Source organism: Sander lucioperca, chromosome 6, assembly GCF_008315115.2.
Source record: "Sander lucioperca isolate FBNREF2018 chromosome 6, SLUC_FBN_1.2, whole genome shotgun sequence".
Classification (NCBI taxonomy): Eukaryota; Metazoa; Chordata; class Actinopteri; order Perciformes; family Percidae; genus Sander; species Sander lucioperca.
In genome coordinates this window covers 28761043-28776332 of record NC_050178.1, presented here as the reverse complement: position 1 = coordinate 28776332, position 15290 = coordinate 28761043, and the positions used below count along the sequence as shown (strand labels likewise).

Genomic DNA, 15290 nt, shown 5'->3' with positions numbered 1-15290 from the left:
TCTGCAGCGAGCTGACCTCATCACTGAGCGGTCGACCTTTGACCCTTAGTGCGTGTCATCGTTATGGGTTTATTGTGACTGACTATTTGAGCCCACAGAAGGATGTTAACTTTTGTAAGTTATCATTTAAAGGAACACGCCGACTTATTGGGACTTTGTCTTATTCCCCGTATCCCCCAGAGTTAGATAAGTCCATACATACCCTTCTCATCTCCGTGCGTGTTGTAACTCTGTCTGACGCACCCACCGCTAGCCTAGCTTAGCACAGATCCTGGAGGTAACCGGCTCCAACTGGCCTACTGCTCCCAATAAGTGACTAAATAACGCCAACATGTTCCTATGTACATGTTGTGATTTGTATAGTCACAGTGTGTACAAATAACAAGGTCACATGAGACACAGCCATCTTCTAACCGTATACATACTGGGAACTATATTCTCAGAAGGGCGAAGCACTGCTACTTGGGAGGGCGGAGTGATATTACTCCAACTGAGCGAGCTCCAGGCGAACTCTCTGCTCCTCACCACGGTGCTTCTCAGGTGCTGCGAGCAAATCACTCCGCCCGAGTAGCAGAAGTAGCAGTGCTTCTCCTTCTGAGAATATAGTTCCCAGTATGTATACGGTTAGAAGATGGCTGTTTCTCATGTGACCTTGTTATTTGTACACGCTGTGACTATACAAATCACAACATGTAAATAGGAACATGTTGGCGTTATTTTGTCCCTTATTGGGAGCAGTAGGCCAGTTGGAGCCGGTTACCTCCAGGATCTGGGCTAAGCTAGGCTAGCAGTGGGGCGTCAGACAGAGTTACAACAAGCACGGAGATGAGAAGGGTATGTATGGACTTATCTAACTCTGGGGGATACGGGGAATAAGACAAAGTCCCAATAAGTCGGCGTATTCCTTTAACTCTTTTTGAAACTGCGTCAAACAATCTGCAACAGATTTCACAAAGCTGCGAGGAGCCTGGATTGAGAGTGCGTTTTTGTTTTCTCCTTTTCTGGCGGTAGACCAGTCAATGTGGCTGCTGATGAACATCTTTAGTCAGGGTTTCAGGAATTTGTGATTCCAGAGTTTGGGTTGTGAATGGAGGGTTTGATGCCCATTTGTGTTATGCACATAATGCTTGTGTTGGCCGTTTACAACCTAAAGCCACACTTAATACAAAGCGATACTAAGAGAATCTGTATTTGATGCCGCAGCAGATTTTCCGAGCCATAGAATCTACAGTTTTATAATAGATTGCATTGTTTATAAATCTGTAAAGTATTGTAAATGGTTAACAGTTCATTTAATAAGTTCTACTTTAATAATAAAAGGCCCTTCTCCCTTCTGGAAACTCTTGCCTTGTCTCGTAATCAGTGGTGGAATGTAACTAAGTACATTTACTCAAGTCCAGATGTTGAGGTACTTGTACTTTACTTGAGTCTTTTCTTTTCATGTCACTTTCTACTTCTACTCCGCTACATTTCAGAGAGAAATATTGTACTTTTTACTCCACTACATTCATCTGTTACAGCTTTAGTTACAAGTTACTTTACACATTCAGATGTTTGCACACACATTTTCAATTCACTTTTATTTATATTATCAAATCATAACAGGAGTTATCTCAGGACACTTTACAGATAGAGTAGGTGTAGACCAGTGGTTCTCAAGCTTTTTTCAATAATGTTTTTTTAAGCCATGTGCCCCCTAGCCAGCGCGAATAATTTTTGGTAGAAAAAAAAAAGTCTCTATAAAGAGGAAGGATACAGCGATGTCAGCGAAAGGTTTACTAAACAACAGTCTTGGACCTGGAAAACATTTAGATGCTGATGAAGAAAGGAGACAAAACTTGGAAAAAGACGGTAGAAAGACGGAAGGCAAGAATACCTCGAAAATAGTAACAAAAACATGGAAAAAAGACACACAAACTTCAAAAAAGCAATAAAAACTTTGAAAAAAAAAAAACACAGTAGAAAGAAGGAAGGTAACACTATGGCGACAAAAAATTCCCAAAAGCGACAAAAACTTTGGAGAAAAAAAGACAGTAGAAAAAAAGTAAGGAAGAAAGGCAAGAATAGGTCAAAACCTTCAAAAAAAGGTGACAAACTTCAAAAACAGCGACAAAAACTTTTAAAAAAAAGCCATAAACTTGGTGAAAAAAGACAGTAGTAACTACAGCCGTGTAACTGAAAAACATTTTGCAAAAAATCTTCCGTACCCCCTGCAGTCCTCCAGAGGACCCCTAGGGGTACACGTACCCCCATTTGAGAAACAATGGTCCAATCCACACTCTATAATTTACAGAGACCCAACAATTCCAGTAATTCCCCCAATAGCAAGCATTTAGTGGCGAGGAAAAACTCCCTTTTAGGGAGAAACCTGGGACAGACCCAGGCTCTTGGTAGGTGGTGTCTGATGGTGCCGGTTGGGGGTGTGATGAACAGTGGCGATAATAGTCACAATAAAGATAATGGAACTATTGTTGTAGTAAATTATAGATCCGATGCCAAGGCCAGATTAATGGCTCCGACCCAAAACGCCAACTTTTCGCTTTTTTCAAATGCTTTTCCTGTTTCTCTTCAAAGTATGACAAAATCCCAAAAAGTCTTAGAAAAATCCACAAGAGTCAGAATCAGATGTAAAAAAAAAAAGACAGTTTAATGTGCTCGAAAACAGTTCAACACAAAAACAAAAACAGAGTAAGTTCCGGACGGCTTACTGAAGACTCCTTTGTCTAGTGCTGCCTTATATCTGCCAAAAGAGAGACTTTCCCCCTAAAAGAAATCCTCCAATAACCGTTTTCAGGACATGCTGCTTAAGAATCCAATTGGCTACTTCGTAGTCTAAGGACCTCCTTCTCAGGGAAGTCCTCTGTCGATGTCATATTGCTGACTCCGATTTTTTTTTTTGCTGACTGTAGCTGTGCAGAGGTGTGACTAGGAGGAGGAAAACCTGGGGTTTCTCTCTGGCAGGCACAAAACGTCACCGGGTCTATACCTCAGAGGCACACATCATATATTTGCCCTTAATTTAATTATAATAATATACAGGGTTAATACGTTTAGAAAAAACTTGGAAAAGTTTTGGAATTTGAAAAATGCGAATTCCAGGCCTGGAAAGGTTTTGGAAACAAAAAAAGACCCAGAAGGTTTTGGAAAAGTCATGGATTTTTGTTTTTAACACTGCATAATAATATGTGATTAATAAATGTATTTTCACGTCGTCTTAACCTCAACCTTCTATTCGGGGCGCGATATTACGAACCCCACTATGAACCACATAAATTGTCTCTGAGAGTAAACTTAAACAGATTTTTATTCTTATTGTATAATGTCGACTTACATTTTCAGGAATACATAGTTATGGAAATTTGCCAAAAAGTCATGAAAACGTCATGGAAAAGTATTGGTTAAAATGCGTATGAACCCTGAATATATTATCACATTTTGACACACTATGACTAGAAATAGTAGTTGTAGTAGTTGATGGTGTAGCAGGGCACTGCAGGGCGTACTTTATAAAATACAGTGTTTATTCTAAAGTAAACTAGCCAACAATATAAGAGCCTACATGTCCAGCTGAGATGATTAGACCATTAAACACACAACTGTTTGGATCCTTTACACTTTCTAAAATGGGAGGAGAGTTCTTTACTTTTAGTACTTTAACTAAATTTTCCTGATGAGACTTACAGACTTTTACTGAAATAACATCTTCAATGCAGGACTTTTACTTGTAACTGAGTATTTTTACAGTGTGGTATTTGTGCTTTTACTGAAGTAATAAAGGATCTGAATACTTCTTCCACCGCTGCTCATAATAGTGATACTTATATCTTTTACATGAAGATGAAGCTGCTGCGTGTGTAACACTGTGTCACCATTACAGGTACTTTGACTTCATTGTATTACTTTAAGAGCTTGTTGTTGTTCAAGGCCACATTTTTTATTTTCGTGACCAAGTTTTTATAGTTTTGTTTTCCATTTTTCATTTAGTTTTGGGGGTTAACGATATAAAACAAAGTATAATCATGAGTGATTTTTTTCATATAGGACAGGCTTAAAGTTTTTTTTGTCATACCTTGACAGTTTCGACTGCTGACTCTGCAGTCATCTATCTATTTGTCCGTTGTTTATTTCTAAAGAAACACGACAATGTATAAAAGGCTCCATTACCTTGTACCTCACGTTATGGCTCCGTAGCAGACGTTTTTATAAAAATAGGCTAACGATTGGGTCATAACCACGAGACTTACTGTCTCATAGTAGAGGAATTACCGTATAGTACAGGAGAAGCGCGCAGGCAGTTTGGACTTCCATTAGCTGTTTAAGTTTAATTACTAATGTTAACTATCATTTTAGTGATCAGTAATTAGCCTGTGTCTATGTTATCTCCTTACATATACCTACGCTCTCCGTCTCTGCTAGATTGGGAATGATTGAGATTTCTCTTGGCACAGCTACCAGAAGACTTCCAACTTTCAGACAGGTTGCTCACGTCACATCTACGTCTTCAAGCTCAGTTGGAGGCTGCTCAGTAACGCTCAGCTGTCCAGAGCCAAAAAACGTTAAGCCTGTCGTATAAGAAAAAAATCACTTATAAATTTAAATAGGCTAAATGAACTTGTTTGGATTATAAAGTATAATCATGTCAAGGTGGCGCAGGCTTGGAAACCAAAATGCAGAGAAAGAGACGAGGAGATAATGGAGAGTTGAATGATTTAATGAACAAAAAAAATAAACTTACAATCGAAGTAACAGGCGATAATCAAAAAAAAAACATGCAACGTCGACCATGCAACTTTTTGTTTTTCTGGGTCAAAGTTTAAAATTGAAACCATTTTTTTTCTCAATGTTTGGCGTTTTTGCGACACTTGTCGCTTTTCTCGATGTTTTTGTCACTTTTTGCGACCTTTTTGTCACTTTTGCCGACGTTTTGGTCACTTTTTCCGATGTTTGTCGATTTTTTTGGGCGCTTTTGTTTTACTTTTTTTTTTTTTTTTTTTTATTGTTTAAGCTTTTTCTGACGTGTCACTTTTTTCAACGTTATTTTAGCAATTTATTTTTTTCAAATGCTATCAAATTGAATAAAACACCCAAATTCAATGAAAGTATTGAAGTGATCATTTATTTAACTTGTGAAGAGCGTTGTAGGGAACCATCCACGTTATTTTTTTTTTTGACAATTTGGTTGAAAGAAACCCAAATTTCTGATATAGAAACTTTTTGAAAATGGGTCAAATTTGACCCCGAGGACAACAGCAGGGTTAAGTAAGACAGCGAACTCACCACAAGCATGACAAAACATAAACAAGACAGTCCAAAATGCATATACATTGGTCTCCTTTCTCATCAAAAGTTGTAATAAATCAACATAAATGGAGATTAAGTACAAAAGTAGCCTACAGATGAATAAAGCACACGTGTTGAATTCTGACTCGCCTCCTCATCAACCCTACCCTGTGGCCTAAATTCTTTCTTCATTAAAAATTCATTTTTTTTTTTTACACCATAAGCAAATTTTCAAACTTGAAATCATCATAACGTTACCCTGGTGTAATTTGTTACTCAAACAATTCAAATTGGGTTAGTTTGAGGCCACATTTTGGTGATTTTTGACTGTCTCGTGAAAGTCTTCGACCGTTCACAACAGCAGGTAATAGCCTACATCACACTTTCTATCTTTTCCACTATGTCACAGTTCTCGGTGATGTTTACTCCTCGACGCAGCGGCCGCGGGTTCGACTCCGACCTGCGGCCCTTTGCTTGCATGTCATATAGGCCTACCCTCCTCTCTGTCCCCTTTTCATGTCTTCATCTGTCCTGTGAAAATAAAGTTCTCGGTGAATTAACGGGTCCGTTTTCAACTCTTCATAAAGCCAAATGGGAGTCCAAGAATGTAGGATTTTTTTGGGGAAGAAGCATCTCAGTGATGTGTATTTTTTTCTGTTGGGTGTGTTGTTCCTTGAATCAGTAACTAGAGGTCAGTGTTGCACCGTGACGAGTTGATGACACGGACATGAAACATACTGTGAGCCGCAGAGTACAGAAGTATAAATGAGGAGGGGGAGGGAAGGGGAGACGTTACCCCTAGTTCAGCTGACAGGTCAGGTTCAAGGGAATGGAAAAGGGGAAGGAGCAAAAGAGAAGGGGAGTGAGAGATGAAAGGAAAAAGAATGAGAGAGAAAGAAAAAGCCTGAGGTGAGACACATCAACGTTACCCCCAGGTATACCTACTAGTAAGGTAGCTACTATATTAGCTACCTTAGTAGCTAACTACTAATTAGCTAGTTTCGGCTACCACTTTTTTCCCGTTTTTTCGGCACTTTTGTTAGTAGCCTGTATGCTGTTCTCCGGTTAAACGTCACAAATTGTGTCCTTATCATTCAGCTTGCTACAATATGTTGAACATGTGTGTTTATGTGCAAGTAGAGGGTCCACCAAACAAGCTAGGCTAGGCCTATGCCCAAAGTGCGTTTATGTTTCCCGCGTTACAGCCCGTACACACATCATAGCCTTTCTAAAATATACTATAGGCCTACTATGCTGTATGTCGTGCGCGACACACACACACACACACACACACACACACACACACACACACACACACACACACACACACACACACACACACACACACACACAAGTGCGTGGCACTATCTTTGTGGGGACCCGTCATTGACATAATGCATTCCCTAGCCCCTTGCCCTAACCTTAACCATCACAACTAAATGCCTAACCTTAACCCTTATCCTCACCCTAACCATAACCTAATTCTAACCCTAATCCTAAAACCAAGTCTTAACCCTCAAACAGACCTTTAACCTTGTGAGGTCCAGCATTTTGGCCCCACAAGGCTGTCCGGACCCCACAAGTATACTGTATTCCCGGTTTGTGGATCCCACGAATATAGTTAAACAAGAAACACACACACACACACACCAACAACAAAAAAGAAAAAGCAAGAAGAAAAAGCAGAAAAAAACGTTGAAAGAGCCTAAAAAGCAACAAAAATGTCGAAAAGAAATAGTTCATATCATGTTCCCCTAATGAACTACCCAAGAGTCTCTCTCATGTAAGTCCTGAAGGACACACACACACACTCACACACTCACACTCACTCACTCTACTACACTATCTGTAGGCTTTCGCCTGATCCTCTTTAATCTGATGCAGGCTTCCCTGCTGCTGGCCGCTGCGCACGACCCTCCCGGTCTCCCTGGCTTGTCGTACCGACACGGACACACACACACACACACAGACGGGACTGGACTGTTGTTTTTTTTCCCTCATCTTGCTCATAACAAGTTTGACAGCTGCAACGAGCCAAAAAAACCCCCAAAAAACACGGCACAGACAGCGGGATGGGAGACATGCATGCGCATATTTAGAAATTAGAAAAAAGAAGCGAGATGACGGGAGCTGGAGAGGCTGAGAGATGCTGCACTGATTGAAAAGGGGATTCCTGCAAGGCAAGAGACGGGCTAAACTTAACGGGAAACACGATCATTTTAGGATTTTTTTTTCCCCCCGTATGGACTTGGAGTGCTCTCGATACTCTGACATCCTCATAGTTTCACAGTTAGTCTGCTGAACATCCAACAGCGGTTTCAGTCATTGTATTATTTTAGATATCCCACAGCAGCACTGTCCTTCAGGGCTTTGGAGTGTGGTAGCCGACCTCCCGCTGCTCTAATATCCCTCCCAAATACAGATATTATTTTCTGTAATGTCGCTTTGACGCCTGTGTAGCATTTCACACAACCCCTGGTGTTGTTGCTGTTTTTTTTTTTTTTTTTTGCAGCAGCATTTCAGTCGCTACATGCGTCACTCCAAACCTGACAAAATACAAAATATAAATTTGCTCAGCGTTTAAAAAAACAACTGCGACACGCGAAGAGTGATTATTTTGTTTAGTATCCCTCCCATCACCCTGAACATTTGAAGTAAACTTTTTTTTTTTTTCCCCTCTCCGGTCCTCCTTCTCCGTAGGATCTCCATGAAGCGACACAGCGGGTGATTATACTTTCTTGCGGGATTTTGCTCTTTGGACACCGGGACATCATGTGGACGCCGACCGAGGACGAGAAGATAGGAGTGGGTGAGTACATATAACCTCAGTGATGTCTGTCTGGTCGTTTGCTGGTGCTATGTCCGGCTGCATGTGAGTTGTATTCTGGATGTCCTGGGAGCTGAGTATACAGTATTTAATGTTTGATAATTTGATAATTGAGATTCAGTCGTGTACTCTGCGGTAGCCTAAATTATGATGACATCCCAGTCTTCTTCCTCTGTAATACTTCTAAAGAGATGCCTGTGGGTCTCTGTGGGGAGTTTTTTTTCTTCTATGCTGTGTCTATAATATTCCCCCTAAACTATTTTAGTATTCCCTTTGAGATTGTGTGTCTGTTCTACTTGAGGCACCCAGTGGGCATTTTTGTGTCCAAATGGTAGTTTAAGGTATATTGTATTATCGGTTACATCTACATTTCTGATGTGACTCAGTGTGTGTGTGTGTTTGTGTGTTTATAAAATGGTCGGTATGGTGATGGTATTTTACAGTAGCTATCCTTCGGAAATGTAAGAGATACAGGTTGAGGGAAGAGGCCATTTCATGCCAGGCTTGTTAACATGTTGAGGGGCTGTGCAGTAGCACCAGATATGGATATATCATATATGAATACCCTATATAAACTGTGGGCAAAGTTAAAAAAAAAAAAAAGGATGCGATGATGGGAAAGAACAGTAGGGGTGGGAATCACCAGAGGCCCCATGATAAGATATTGCGGTTTTAAACATATATTCTGCAATATTTTGCATTGTTATGTCTCCAAAGGAAAACTCTGTCAACACCTGATTTTAATCTAAACAGACACATGTCTCTGTTTGTTCATCTCACTTTAGTTTTCCATCTTGTGGACTGATAAAGCAATTGATTTTATTATTCTGGTACCAAAAAGTTAAATTCACGAAATCACGTGCGATTTCTATAATAAAAGATCGATACTTTGGCGTCTGTGCATCGATACAGTATTGCCACGGAAAATATCGCGATACTATGCTGTATTGATGTTTCCCCCCCCCCCACCCCGAAAGAACAATATGCTGTTTTAGGTCTGTGTTAATAGATGGTGCAGGTGACTCAACAGCAGTGATTTATCTGCCAGTATTATATTGCAGTATAATGAGAGTGAATGTTTTCAGATGAGAGTCGGTGGTTTAAGGGCCATTAGCCAATGATCCACCATTCAATTATTTTCTCTCTGTCTCTCTCTCTCTAATCTAATCAGTGATTTTAGACAGTCCTTGCCACATACTTGTAGGCCTTTTTTGTAACCCTGCTGACAGCTCTCTGGCATCCGTATCCATCCTCGTGCTTTTCCATCTATCTTTTTGTTTTGTGCTGTGTTATTCACCTGCGGTTTTCTCCAGTGCCACTTTGTTGCATCTGTAGGCTGTCTCTACATTAGTATGCTTTTGTTTTGTAATCTTGGTAATGATGGAGACTGTACTCCAGTTCACTTCAAATGATCTACCTCAGTAGTTACTCTATGGCTTTACACAATCCTCTCCCCACCAGGTTCTGGGTTAGAATCCAGGTCGTTCCGGGCCTTTCTGTGGGAGTTTGGTGCACGCAGCCTCTGTGAAATCTCACGCCCATGTAAAAAATGGAATCAGCAAAAGGAAGACAAATTACAGTCTGTGAGGAAGACCCCACTCTCCACCCTGATCACCACATCGTATCACAACGGCACAATCATGATCCAGGGATCAGAAACTAGCCTGGATAATTTTTTACAAACACTCCAGTCTATGAAAAGCATTAGCCAGAGCAGAAGAGAGGAAAGGAAACAGGACACAGCAGAGACCCAGAGAGACCAGCGTCCCCAGCAGCAGTCAGGCCGACCGCCTCATCCTCACTGCAGTCCCAAACTCTCACCAGTGTGAGGTACTGAGAGAGGACTCTCCATCCTGGAGAGGGAGTTTGTGGACTCAAAGACAAGACCTTGAACCTGCCTTCACAACACAGGAGAAAGCACACACCCAAACGCAGTGAGTGAGCATCGACAGTATGGTCTACATCAGAAGGCTGAAATCCACGAGCTGTACCAGGCCATGAAGGAGCGGAGGAAGACAACCAGGCCCTGAGGTTAGCCGCTGCGCAGAGTGATGGAGGATCTCACGCCACAAACTCCACCACACCAGAGCAACGCAAACGCAGCAACTCTACAGCTCTACAGGCGAGGTCACGCCCTGAGACGAGAAGAGACTGAAGAGATCATCGCCACACTCGCATCAACCCCACACCCACCACTTCTCTGCCCCGACCCTCCTATCCTATCGGAACCCACTACTACAACCCCACCCAACACCACTGCTCGCCCCCAAACACACCCTCAACACACACTACTGACTACAGACACTGACACACCCACTGCCCACAGTATGATAAACCAATCACGACACTACACAGCACACACGATGTCGTCAGATCATAGTAATGGTCGACTCAAACGGAAAAACACCAAGTTTGACTTAAAACGCCGCTTCCTCAGGCGAGAAGACATGCACCGAAACTAGAGCGTACCCACCACGAAGAAGGCTAGTGAGCAGCTATCCGACAGAGGACACACTGCAGGGGAGCCAGTTTGATCACACACACGGGACACAACGCTCTGACTGCCAGGATCAGCGACTCCAACAGCACTGTTCAGGTGGCAGGAACAGCGTAAGAGAGAGGACTATCCCCAGAGACAAGAGTAACTATATCAGCTTTACTTCCACGGTAGACTGACACACCCCACACACACAATTAACACAATCTAACAGCTGAGATTAGAAAGCAATGCACACACACTGCAGACGTCCATGTAGCCTCCACAGAGACAACTCAGCAGCACTTCTGTGACCACATCCACCTCACGTGAGAGAGCCGGTCGGCCTCATTTGCAACGAGTCCACAAGACACAGCCTAGCCGAGGCACTCCACACGAGCGCAGAAGAAGAGCAGAAGAAACTGGTCCACCCATCAGAAACTCTCTTCATCCACATCGCAGACATCGCTCTACCCAGCAGATTGTCTCTCAGCAGCACTACACAAAACAACCACAACACAGTCCAACCAACATAACCAGAGAATGTACCGTCCAACCTCATCCATAAGCGAGAGGCTAACTACTGTCACCGCTTCAGAGAGACTATCTACTAACAAGTCATCGCCCACCAGCACGAGGATACCTCCCTATCCATCCCTCAGCCCCCCAGCAGAGAGAAGCTACGCCATAGCTGCCATACCCCAATCACCATCTGCCCACTGGGATCCAACCAGATAAGAGACCTAGTCACCTTGCTGTGCTCATACTGGTTTAATTAACATGGTCTTTCAACATTATATACCCAAACTATAATAACATCTATAACATATATAACATTACCTAGCAATTATAGTACTAATCGTTGAGTTGGATTATTATTTTTTGTTGACTTGTATATTTCTATTTGAAACACGATCCTGTATCTGGACAAATGTCATTCTCAATTAGTAGTTGGAATATCCGATGGTTTGTACTCCACCAACTTTTGGGGATAAAACTACAGATCCTGAATTTGTAAAAAGTGTAATAATTTTAGATATCATCTTATACATGAAACCTGGAACCATTCCGATTTACTATCTATTTGTCCTAATAATTACAATAAATTTTTTACCTTCTGTAAAAAGAAAATGTTAAAAATGGAATAGACTCCAGTGGCACATTAATTTGGCTATAAAGCACATATAAAAATGATATCTCACCAGTGAAAAAAAGGAAAAACTCAACCTTTGATAAAAATCAACAGAGGTATCTATGCACCAGAGATATATATTTATGTGCATCTATATCCACCTTCAAACTCCCCCTATTACACTGAGAGATTTTTCAAGACTTCAGAGGAGATAAGTTAATTTCAGTCATTGGGTCCATCTTCATATGTGAGATCTCAATGCAATACGGGCAAGAAAAGACTACAATCGAAGTAATGGAACAAACACATATTTCGGCCAATCTCCCCGTCCATCTCACGCATACCACAAAGACAAAGTTTTGACAATAGTTAAAAACAAAAACGAATACAAGTTCTCCAGAATGCAAAATCCTGGGCTTATACATAGTGTTAATGGAAGGACCGTGGTGCCTCTCTGGGTAACTGAACCTATTCCTCTGTTTTAGGTAACAGTGTGGTGGATTATACGATAACCTATATCGACCCATAGGATATCAATGTCATTGTGTAGTTCAACACACTTCCCTTTTCAGCACCCTGCCAAACACTTTTTTTCAATAAGTTACAAATATAGCATGAACAAGAACCAAACCATCAAAATGTTTACCTCCCCAAAAATATATCTGGAAAAAAAGCGCAACATCGAGAATTTATTTCACTGCACTTGACAGTACCGAACTCAATCCACTTTAAATCCTACAGACTTATTAAATTCCCATTCACCAAAGATGGAGTAAATGGCTACACAGCAATTTAAACAATATATTTGATGAATTAGCTACCAATCAAATCTCAAAATAATTCAACTATAGACATAAACTAACAAAACACAAACCCTCAAAAGAAAAATGGTATGATAATGAATTTGGTTTAGCTAGACAAACAACTAAGACTATTATCAACAAAAACCCCGAGAACCCATGAGAGTCCATATACGGGTCCCATCCATCAAGGCCCTAAAACACTACAAAATACGAATTAATAAGAAAAAAAAGAGCTTTACAGATCTGAGAACGTACAAATAAAGAAGCATTGACCAAACGTCTTTTGGCATTTTTGGAATAATTCAGGTCCAAGACAACCATAAAGAATAAATAACAATACAATGGGTTGCTATGGAAAAATACCCTTTGATTGTTTATAAGAAATATTGAGTTTATGCACTCACCAATCACCCCCAAAACACTCAGTAGTGAAAATCTTCACCAGTTAGAGGAAAAGGTGAAAGACAACTACCAAACCCCCAGATACAAAATAACAGATCTAATAGAAAATACAGGCCACTACTGCCCTGAAGGTTGGACAAGGACTAGTGGATTGGACCAGCAGTCTGGCCTGAGATTCAAAGCACAGTAGCCCTACACTGCAGGCGCTCTCCACAAGCTGTTTCCAACCTTGTTCGGAGTCTGGTTAGTTCCCTAGATCTGGACCATGGACTCCTCAACCCCCTATTTTCCAATAAATGGTGACAGATGGACCCTAACCACTACAGCGGATGCATTTGTGTTAACAGTATCTGGGAAGTTTTTCCTGCAGTATTATTAACGCCAGACTACTGTCCTTCCTTACCAAAAGCACAATGTCTTAAGTAAAAATCAATTGGCTTTTAATACCAAATATTCGTACGTCAGACCACATTATACTTCTGCACACCCTTATTAAAACTACACCCAAAATTAAAAAATGGGAAAATATTTGCATGTTTTATAGACTTTAAAAAAGCTTTTTGACACAATATTGCATGGATGGGCTTTTTTATAAACTTATTTAAGCGGTCTAGTTGGTAAGTCCTATGACACTATTAAATCACCAACTGTACCAGAAATAAATTGTGCAGTAAAATTGGCTCCCAAAAGAACGATTCTTCAACAGGCGTGGAGTGAGACAGGATCAGTTGAGTCCAAGCACTGTTTAACATTTACATCACCTGAACTAGCAAGCAATGGTGTAACAATCTGCAGCCGCCAGGTCCTCACACTCCATGATTACCAACATCAGTTCCTGCTCTATGCCGATGATCGGTTCTGTGTCCCAACATAAGAGGGTTTACAGCAGGCCTGTCCCGTCGATAGCAGTACTGTCAAATGGTCACTGACAGTCAATCTGAAAAAGACCAGTGTTAATGGTATTTCAGAGGGAGCCAGATCTCAGGGAAATAGACGAGTTACAACTTCACTCTGGTCAACACCAGACTAGAACAAAGTGTTCCTATAATTACTTAGGGTTGAAATGAAGTGCTCAGGGAGTTTCAACCTGGCCATAAACACACTATTAAAAAGCCCGGAGAGCTTGTACGCAATCAAATGACAAATGGAAAAACAATATCCCCGCAAGAATTGGCTAAAAATCTATACCCCCTTTCTGTAACACCAATCATGCTTTAACGGAAGCGAAGTTTGGGGCCCGATTTCGAAACCAAATTTACAAACTTGGTACTCCCCTGAAAAACTGCAACTGAAATTCTGTAAATATTCAAAAGTTCGCCCAACACCCCAAACAATGCATGCAGAGCAGACTCGGTATATCCCTCTTAAAATTCAAATCCAAAAATGTCATTAAATTTTGGCAGCATTTAAATCAAGTTGTCTATACAAATTCCATTGCATACAAAGCTCTCCTGACAACCCGCGGTGTTCAGAATGTCCACCCCTCGACCAGCGGGCTCACAGGTACAACGGAGCGAAACACAAGTTCAGTAATAACAGACAGGTAGAGAGGAGAGACGGTACACTGAAGCCTCAAGCCGCCACATACACACATCCTCATCTTCAATCAAAGATTTGAAAACAAACTAAAAGACATTCATCCAGAACATGCAAAATACAATAAATACAAACACAAAAAAAACAAAAACCTTTTTTTTCTCTGTTGCAGTCCTGACAGAGATATCCAATTGGCCGAATAGCTCAAACAAAAAATCCAAAGAAATAGAATTTTAACAATACAGAGTCAGTGAACACGAGCTGGAAATTAAAGAGGTGACTTTACAAGTGTGGAGACAAGAGAGGAACGAGTCTGTACCCACTGCCCCATGAATATCGAAACAGAATTTACATTTCCTATGTACATGGTCCCAAATATGAAGACTTAAGACCATATTTCCAAAAACTTGCAAAACATATACCAGGCTTCACTACCTCCTACACTGAGGACAAAAAGCTCCTTTTTTATTAGGGAAGATAAGCACGGCATTGCTAGCAGCTAAATATGCTTCTCCTGCCACAAATTACAAGGCTAAACAATAGAACTGTATAAGAATATTTAACAAGTTATATATAAGTTTAATTAGATAATTTTTTTTTATTAGTTTGTTTATCTGTATTTTTTTTAAAAAAAATTATTATGATTATTATTTTTTTTTTTTATATATATTTTGTTTCCATGTACCCTTTGAGGGCTGCGCACAGAATGTGTTTATTATCTGCATCTATTCAAATTATCCTGTGTTACTTGTATTATATATCAATATATTACTCCTTGTCGTTGTTTAGCTATGTTTGTTCTTATGCTTTTGGCAACACAAATGCATGTTTTTT

At 40.7% G+C, this 15290-nt stretch overlaps 1 protein-coding gene across 1 annotated transcript in view; it reads left to right on the top strand.

The window, feature by feature from the left end:
* The window catches only part of LOC118495300 (nuclear factor 7, brain-like), a 1057410-nt gene that overhangs the window by 100574 nt on the left and 941546 nt on the right, over nt 1-15290 (top strand). The gene's annotated exons all lie outside the window — the stretch shown is intronic.